We start from the raw sequence: 10,520 nt of genomic DNA on the forward strand, positions 1-10,520 counted from the left end.
GGGAGCCCTCCCCCACTCTCCACAACCACCTGAGAGGAGGTTGGAGTGAGGGGGCAGCCGGGCCCCTTCTCCCAAGAAACCAGCACCGGGAGGAGAGGAAATGGGCTCAGGCTGTGTGAGGCAGAGGGTTAGATTGGGTAGTAAGAAAAATGTCATTATTGAAAGTGTTGTCAGGCACAGGGAAGCGGTGGAGTCACCATTGCTGGAGGTGTGGATGTGTGGATGTGGTGCACAGGGACACGGATCAGTGGTGGACTTGGCAGTGTGCTAGGGAATCGATAGGAATTCCTAGGGAATTGATAGGACTTCTGATCTTAAAGGTCTTTTCCAATTGAAACAATCCCATGGTTCTATGAAGTCAGGCAACGTGAGGGAGTCTAGGAATGTTCCAGTCTAGTTGATCCTCCTTGAACTCAATCTTCTCTGTAAATTCATGAGAATTTAGTTTGAAAGATAGCACTTAAAACTTGTGTTCCGCTTGTCTGGAGCAGCTTTCTGTCTTTGAGTGATTTCTGTTGATGAAATGCTGGGTTGGTTTTTGTCCAAGGGCTGCAGTACAAAGATGTGATCTCTAATTGTGCCCTCTATGTACACAAGAAATTCTCTTTGTTTCTGAGTTTGCAAGTAGACAATTGTCTAAATATACACACAAAACTATTAATCTAGGACACAGTGTAAATAATAGATGGTGATTTAGCAAATCAAACAGACTTCTATCCATTATTCCAAGGAAGTTTCAAAAATAAGGCTCATCACTTTATGTTTGCTTACATCTATTGATACATTATACAGGACATCCCTGCCAATTGTAACTCAGATTATATTCACTTCCCAGACTCTGGCTGATTTTCTTGGTTAAAAGCAAGTATTTGTTAAAATGTAGAGTTAGAAATAATCTTTGACTGTCCAATGTATGCCTTGTAGTTCTAAATGGATACAGAACTTCCTTCAGCCTTATTGTGGCCACCATTTCACCCTCGTTCTTTTGATTTTTATGAAGACACAGAGGAGGCATTTGCAGGCAGAATCACACCATGGGTGTAAGAGGTCAGAAATATCCCCACTCTTTCTCCTCCTGAAATTCAGAGCTTCAGAAGGAAGATTTTCTAGTTATTTACTGGGGCTGTAGGAACAGGAGAGGACCATTTTTAAACAATTTTTGCAGACTTGCAGGAGTAGGGAGCACAAAACCTTTGAGATGTTTCTTGGGAAAAAGATGTCTGACTTTACAGCTACTCCCTGCACAGCACTAGATTGGACCTGACAGACAATTTTACTACTCATTTGGCTTTTTTTCTTCAAGTATTCCCACTTATCTTCAGCCACCTTTTCTTCTCCAGATGCTGAAAGGGCTTGAAAGGATCTGTATCTGCCAAGATGAACTTTATGTGAGGCTTTGGCTTGTGAGTGTTTAGTGCTGTTCCCCTCTTCTGACTTGGTCCAGAGAGAACAGTACAGCTGAAGATGAGGTTTATCTCTAGAAGTAATATTTTTTATTACAAACACAGCTGGAAAAAATAAACAACTGTTTGGTATGCCAGAACCAATCCCTAGAGAAATCTAATTCTTTCAGAGACGTCTATAGAAATTAGGTCTCAAAAAGAAAAAAAACCTGTACTTAAAAAGTGTCACACTTAATGTTTGTCCTGAACAGATAGGTTCCTACCTTTCATCATCCTATTTAAAGACCGTGGTGTTGTAACCACGGTGTGAGGATCAAAAAGTGTTGTTGGCAGAACAAACCAGAGCTAAGACCTGAGGAACCCAGAAAGTCCCTTCAAAGTAGAAAAATGGGAACAGAGATTAGGCCAGCAATCAGTATATTAAAATATACATACTAATACCAAGAGAAGGGAGTAGCATGGTTGGAGTTGAAGCCACAGTCAAACAGCAAGTTGATCCAGGCAAGAAGGAGGAACCACAGGACACAGATGGAAAAGTGAATCAGCTTGGGGAAGAAGAAACAGTGAAAAACAAAAACCAAGAGAAGGAACTAAGCTATCATAACTATGTACATTAATATTATTTATTGGGCAGTCATTTCAATGTCTTATATTTGGTAAGCTGAACATAGCAAGAATTGTATTATAACTTGAGAAAGCCAGATCAGTCAGTCTTGGATCTGAACTCAACTTGAAGTATTGCTGACTGGTTTTTGTTTCTATTCATACCTTCCTTCTCTCTTCTGTTAGTTTTTTTTTAATAAAAAAGCATGATTTGTTTTTGTTCCAAATACTTCCAGTCTGTATCTCCATTGTGTTCACCCAGTAACTCTAACTGCCCTGCTAAATGCTATATCATAACATAACATATATAATATTTTTTGAAAGAGCCAAGGCAAAGAAATTTAAAAATGAGAATGTTGGCACAAAAAAATGGATGTAAACTAGTTCACTGTAGACCCACGTAGGCATGTGCTCAATTTTATATATATATATATTTACCCATATATTGACAAATCTATGCTCCCAAAACAGAACAATGCATCAAAGTAATAGAGTTTTGAACAAGCATTTGAAACAAGCATTTGAGTAAAATATCTCCACTATTCTTAACGTAGATCTTTGCCTGCTTATAAATAGTTTAGTGAGATTGCTCTCAATAACCAAGGAACTGGGTTCAATCATAAATAAAATCCCTTTTAGTCCTTCAGTTTGTTTCACTGCTAAGAACCTGGAGTCAGAAGATCCAAGTAGAGAGTATGCAGAGGCATTAACTGCAGAAGCATAACTCATGCCACAAATCTAGAACAGCTCCAGTTCCATATCCAGGCAGCATGAAGTGACTAAAAGTTTGGTTTGCTTCCATTCACCTCCACTGTGTTTTTCATTTCCCACCATGAGGATTCAAAACACTCTTCAAACCAAAGAAAACCAACAAAACAACAAGCACACCACGTTGCAGGTTAACCTTAGTTAGAAATGAGATGTAAGGAAATTCTCAAGGATATGTGGGTGCACATAAAAGTCAAAATTCACCTGCTATACCAATCTGAACCAGCCCAGGGATATCTGCTCCAAGCTGTTTATCCATGGCTGATTTGGTCAATTCCTTAAGTAGTTATTTATTGTTAAGGCTCCTATGCTCCTGCCAAGGTCAATATTGTTACAGTCCAAGAATCAAAACCCAAACCGAACAAACAAAATAAGTAAAAAAAAATTTAAAACCCCCAAACAAACAAACAAAAAAAAAACAAACAAACAAAAACCCAAACAAACAAATGAAACAACAAAAAACCCCATGCCACCAGAAAACACAGACACTTTTCTCCATCTATGCCTAAAATTAGTGTTTGAATCAGTCAGCATCAGAAATGTGTTCAGCTAGAGTGGATGGATCAAAAGAGTGAAAACTCACTACTTTTTATGCTGTGTTCAATATCTGATTAAATGTGTATTCAAATAATATTTCTGATTTGAATTTTATTGCCTTCAGCTTCTATGGTTTTTGCTCTGCTGTTCCTAGCTAAGAATTTCAGTACTTGATATTTCCTGTTAATAACAATCCACTAACCCCCCCCCCTGTACAGCAGTTAAAAATATTTATCTGACTTTAGTTTTTAAAACTAAAGTTTTAACCAAAATTTTTTCTCAACCATGACCTCAAAATTTTTTTCTCTCCTGCATTGTCTCCAGACTTTTAAAAAGTAGGCAAAAGAGTTAAAAACAGTATTCTCATCTCATTTTCAGCAAAGCTATGAACAAATATAAAATCACCTATTTATTTTATGTTATCTCAGACCATTTTAGTCATTACAGAAGCACACAGCTTCAGAGGGAAAAAACATTATTACTTCCCAGCAGCAAACAAGATGTGCAATTGAAGAAACTTGTGTCTACTGCTGTCTTTCTGCTGTCAGAGTCTGCCTGCAGGTAAAAGGTTTCCTTGTGGCAGGCCCAAGTTAAGATTAATGGCTCTGTCTTTGTTTTGGGTTGCCACATCCATTTATTTGCTTATAGAGAGCAAAGCCAGTTTTAGGAACATTGTCATTCAAATACCACAGCAATAATTTCCTTGAGGTGGAAGACAGTGGCTACCTCTGAACTTTGCTGGTATCAACCATCAGCAATGCTTATGTTCTGGATCATCATTTTCCAGATACAGCCCCAGTTTTGTATACAGGACTTTGATTCCTTGTTCCTGGTGCATCCATGGACATATGACTGAATTCAAGCCTCTTCTGTTTCCTGTCTCCCAAACATTTCAAGACAGCTCTGTATGATTAGCTCATCTTTGCAATTTCCTGTATTTGCCAATATTTTCTTTGTCATCTGCCAGTAATATCAGCAGTGATTTGTTGGTTAGAATAAATACATCCTTTAAAAACAGTCATTTTCAAGCCTGTTTTTTAATAAAAATCAAATTGTCTTTTTTTTTTCTCTCACCTTTGGATATTTCCTTACATATTAAATACATATAACTCTTATTTTACTGGTTGAAAGTGTCATGTTTGCCCATATGGAGTATGAGCTTGCCAAGATCACACATTGGTTCCATGGCAACATCATAATAGGATCCAAAAGAGTTATTTGAGAGTCAAGCCAATATTTTTTATGTTAGCAAATAATCATTAGAAGCTTTTATGTTGTTTTACCATTGGTTGAATAATAGCAGCAGCACACATCTCCAAACCCAAAGTGTCACAAGTAAATTTTTGCTTTCACAGAACAGATGTTTTATTTGCCCCTGTGCTTTCTCTTCAGTCTGTGTAAGCTGATGTGCTCTGTAAGGACATTCCTGAAGTGCTTTTGTCATGCCATGTAAAGAAACTCCAGTCCCTGCTCCACTTTGATTTGTTGCATACACAGCACTTCAGCATTACACTCACACCATGCTGCACAGGCTATAGGGTGCACATGCTGCACCCATCACTACATCTGGGCTTTCTCAACGAGTTTTGTGGGTTGCTTACCTTTCATTGTTTCTCTGCTCTTTTTGAATATTCTCCTTTGGTTTCTAAAAAAAATAAAATAATCTATCAAGTATTAAACTACAACCATTTTTCAGTCTGGTTTATGAAATCACACTGTATAAATTTAGTCTTTGAAAGTGAGCCATGCACCTTTTATGAAGGACTTTTATCCAAAATGCTAGAAATTTTAAAGGAAATAAATCATCTTAATTTCAAAAATTAATAGGGGCAAGATTTATTCTTAAATCATGGATACTCCTTTCTAATTAAATTCAAATGTGTTTAATGCATCTCAGGAGTGCTAAGCTAATAAGCAGTTCTTTTCTGGAACTTAACATTCTTGATCCCTGTCAATAATTATATTGGGTGACTAATAAAATATGATGCCAGGCATTTTTAAAATCTTTATCTTCCTCTTCTGTCTCATTAGCAAAATGAATAGGTTTGCTCCACAGGCAGCACCTAATCTGGAGATATCAATGTTGTTCAAGGACATTGCAAATAAATTTCAGCAGATATTCCTTCATGCACCACTCATATATAAAATGCACTTTAAAAACATCTGGCTTTTGCCGTGCTAAGGTTTCTCTTTCCTGTTAAAGCTTATTGTTAGCATCAAAGGCTGGAAAGCTAAAAAAGGCCACTACAGCTGTCAAGTCCTGTCAAGTCTCCTGATCAGAAGAACTTCATGCAGTTACCTCATCAAATCCCTGGGATGGCCAAATCCCTGGTCCTGTGGCCTTCATATGAAAGCAAAAGCCATCCCTTGTGACTTTAAATATTTAGGTGTATCTAAATATTCAAGTAGATGACTGGGGAGATTTCATACTGTCTTGAAGTTGGGAAGATGGAAGAAGAAATCGGTTGTGATTCATTCAACTCCTTAAAATATTTTCATCTTCCTACTTTGAGTTCCTTTGATGTTTAAATTCAAATTATACCCACCCTGCCAGTGATGACAACAGCAGAGATATCCCATGCTGAATGTTACATATATGTCTATGCTACAAGCCTCAAATTCCCCCTCTGTGGCCTAAAGAACAGACTAACTGAATCAAAAACTGTTTCAGATATTCATGATATAAAATTTATCACATAATTTGGCACTTGTGAAGTAATCCTGCAGCAGTGGCTGTACTACTGAGTTTCCCACATCTAATTGATTTTTTTTTTTTTTTTTTTTTGTTACTGCAGGCTGGTAACCTCCACAGAGCTGCTGAAAAACCCAAGTGAGGATTTCATTTTAGCACCTCATGAAAGGACCTGAGCAGTCAGGCTGTAGCACTGATCCTGCCCAGCTTTGTTGTTGCTCAATTTGTTCCTACTACCACTTCAGCAGTATTGACACAGCAATACATGGTGGGACAGACCTGTGGAAAATAACTTAGCAAAAATAAAAAATGTAATTGGGATTAGTTCCCTGAGCCAGTTCATTATGTGTTTCTACAGCAGAAGGAATGGTACAGCTGAGCAGAGGGAGCTCCAACCACACCTTACAGAGAGAGATGCTCACAAACTACACTGCACACTCAAAGCAATCACAAATATGCTCTTCTGCCTTACCAATGCCAGTTTTAGTACTGAGAGTAATAGAAAATGTAAGGAACTATGTTGTCCATCTGCTCTGCATATACATGACCCTCATAAAGGATTGAGTCAAGAAATTACTATGGACAATAATTTTCAGACAGTGTTTCCTGCCCTATGTTATGAAATAAATTCTCGTGCACAAGGTCACTGGGACAAGTTTATTGCGTTTTTGGAAGAGTTTGTTTAAAGATTCACTCATACAGTAGACTTTAAAGTGTATGTTTTCAAATGGTTAAATTAATTTCTATGCATACTTATTCATAATATGTCTGTGCATTTATATATCTATTTATACATGTGTGTGCTTGTTTTTATTTCTACTTTAAGTTCTCTGAAATACAGTTACCTTGACACTGTATTAAAATAAGCTGATATGGAAGACAGAATTGCATAGTGACCTGTATAGAGTTTCTTTACAAGAGCCAAAATATATGACTTTGTATGATGAGTTAATTTGAATGAAGGTACTGGTATTATCCCTTTTTTTTTTTTTTTTTTTACAAAAACTCTGTCTATTGACTTTTTTAAAAATAGGGGGTTTGACTTTACAAAGAAGCAGCAGCTTAAAGTATTTGCATATGAGTTAGTGTGGGAATGTATATGAAAAAAAAATAGTCTACTGCTGGAGTGTCTCGTCAGTTCATTATTATGCAGTTTATATGTTATGTGCTTAAGAAGAGTATTGAAGTATTGAAGTCTGTGCCCCAAATAAACTCCTTGTTTTAATATGGAGGAAATATTTAAATGGCTGCTTAAATTAAATACTATAATTAATAAGTTTAGTACTGGAAACTGAAAAAACATTATTATACAAAAATCTGGAATATACATAAACTAAAGCATTATCTTTGTTATCTTCCTCTCTTAGATGAATCACTGCATGCACAAAGCCACATATCCCAAATCAATATCTTAAGTGAAGTTATATTCTGGGAAAAAAAAAAAAAAAAAAAGTGGGAGTTTTGACTACATAGAAATATTATACAAGAACTTCACAATGTGACCTGTAGTTTTTACTGAAATAAATTAATGGATGGTGTGCAGATGCCAAGGTTAAACAGAGCAATAACAAAACATTAGTAAGCACTTTTAATGTAATTAAATTTTTGATGTATTGCAATCCTTAGTGTGTCATTATTTCTGAAGGAACTGGAGAGCAATACTGGACCACACCCTTATTCAACTTCATTACTAATGCATAAAATATAGCATTGTTTTGAAATTCTACTGCAGAACACAAGTGTGTAATCCATCACCAGTTACCATGGCAAGATTTTTCTCATCTATTAAGCATTCCTAGTAATTACTGAATAAAAGGACAATCCTGAGTATGGTCAGTCCAGAAGGTAAGCAAGCATCAAAATGTGCTATAAAGTATCTCAGTTTCCAAGTAACCTTGAATCTCTGCTTCTTCATTGCTGGAGGCTGGGATTGTTCCATGGCTACATTCCCAGTCCACATCAAGGGGCTGCTGGTAACATCAATCTTAAACAGTAGCCTTTAAAACAATTTTTGATGATGGTCTGAAACAGGCCTAATAATTCTGCTCAATCACCTCTGTTTCTACACAAAAACTGGAACCTCAGCTGACTTCTAATTTTTCATTCTTGTGAAATCCAGCCACAGGCTTTCTGGCTGCCATCAAACTTCTAGAATCACAATTACATAAAATACGTCAGACGCCCCGTGACACCAAATCATCTTTATTGTATGGAAGTTCAGTCTCAATTTAGGGTAGAATAAATTTCATTTGACTCAGAGGCCAGTACTTGGGAAGAAAAATGAGAAGTGTGTCGTTTGCATATTCAAATATGCAAATTGGATGCATCCAATTTGCGTTATTTGTCTCCTAATGAGAATGACCTTTTCTGCTGATGGGAAAAAGCAATTGGACCGGGCATATGAAAGGTACAGAAGAAAAAGAAATCCTAAAACTCCAGCCAAACCAGGACAACTGCTTGCTTCTATGAATAAAAAAAATTCATCAAGGTCATACTGAACTGTAAACCCCAGTGCTCTTTCATCTTTAGGGACAGACAGGCTAGGCTTAGTATCTGAATTTTGCTGCTCAGATGTATCTCTCATAACACTTCTTGCCTAGAACCCTTCCTCTTCCTTTAAAAAGAAGGTATCAACATTTCTCCCCTCAACTAATGTGGCTCAGGTTAACACCATCTTTATAATTATTTTACAGAACAAAATTCAAAGCTTCAAAGTGCAAAGTCTTAGAGACTTGCCCAAGGCTCCGAAGAGGATGTGACTATGTCAGGATTGGAACTCGTTTGCATCTGGTCCTTGGTCTTGTGTTCAAACACGTTAGATCAGGTTTCTCTCAGTAATGAAACTGAAATGGGAAGAAGCCACGATCAGTTTACAAAACAGCATTAGGATCACATAACCAGTGTGGTTCTGCTTCTGGGAATGCCAAAGAAGGAAATGAGTCCTGTATATAGGCAGCTTAGCTGTGAAGAGGTAATATCATAGTTACTGCCATGTATTACTGTGCATTTAACTATCCTCTCTACTGAAAAAAATCATGACTAGATATAGATATCACACTGTATATTTACATATAAGGACAAATTGCCAGCACACTTCCTTTCAAGCTTACTCTTTCACCTGTAGACCTCAAAACCAGGCAGCAATATAGGAAATAGGTCTTAAAACTGAAACCATTCACATACAGGGCACGGGATAAATTTGCTGGGAATTTGAACAAACACCATGGCATGGCTCAGAAGCAAGGGCACAGTTATTATTGGTGCTGTTTCTTTTTTATTACAGTGCTGCAGGAGCCCCCCCTCAGTCATATATGAGGGCCACATATCATGAGGATTCATTTAGACACTTGATGAAAATATGGCACCTGCAGTTAAGAACTTAAACTGCAATTAGCAGATGAAGAATAAAACTCTCTGTAGTTGATTTCTGTAATTGTAATATTCTAAATGATACTCACACGCACTCATTTGAAGTGTGTGTTTTCCCATGATTATGTACAGAAAGGTTAACACTGCAACTCTGAAAGTGCACCCAGACAAATGTGGATTGTCCTAAAATCAGATACCTTATGCACACCACTGGTGAGCAAGGAGGAAATTTCCACACAGAAAAAGAAAATACAGGCTGTACAGAACCAGCCAGCTCCCTGAGCATACACATCTGGATCCAGTTCTGCAGAGCTTTGCTCTTAATAGTAGCTTGTTAGTATGCTGGCTTTTGCAAAATTAATCAAGAAAACAAAAAAAAAGACAATCCTCTTTCATGAAAGCCAAGGTAATGACACAAAAAAAAGACTTTTGGGATTGTTCCTGTTTTCATCTGTGCTTCCAAACCTATTTCATGTTGGGCACAGGTGCAAATGCTTACTGACCAGACACCAGAAGGACCAGCTGTAGTTTTTAGAGTCATGAATTCTCCTTTAAAGCAGCATGGGAAAGAGATGCCCTACAACCAAGTGACCTGGACACAGTAATTATTGTTATCTGCTAATGGTGCAGTTTCAGAACTGATTTAGGGTGATCATAGTCTGTGTTGCTGCCACTAGAAAGAAGAGATCTCTTCCCCACTGCTAGCTACCTCTTTCCGTGTCAGGAAATTAATCCAGCCCAATTGAAAAGCTTATCAGTTTCATGCAGATCAAATTTAGGATTTGGTGAAGGGAGGGTGAGGAAACACATTACCCGGACAAGTGCACAGCAGGTCAAGGTTGTCCTGGAGTAGCTGCCAAACTGCAGGTTTGAAAGATGGTGATAGCCTGAAAGGGGTGGTAGCAGGGGTAGGAGGAGATTAGGGTGGGTTTAGTGTCACATTGGTACCAGACTCAAATGAAGCTGTTCAAGCTCACATCTATGTGGGTTTGTTTTACTGCCTTGTCTTTTGCATACAAGGCACCTAACTTGGTATCTACAATGGAGGTGCCTGCATCTCAGCCAGCTGTGCAAGGCTCCTTTTTAAACCAGTGCAGGTTTAATCGCTGGGGTAATAAAGTCTGAGGTGCTCTCTGTCTCATCCTGAA

The sequence above is a fragment of the Calypte anna genome, chromosome 2, assembly GCF_003957555.1.
Source record: "Calypte anna isolate BGI_N300 chromosome 2, bCalAnn1_v1.p, whole genome shotgun sequence".
Classification (NCBI taxonomy): domain Eukaryota; kingdom Metazoa; phylum Chordata; class Aves; order Apodiformes; family Trochilidae; genus Calypte; species Calypte anna.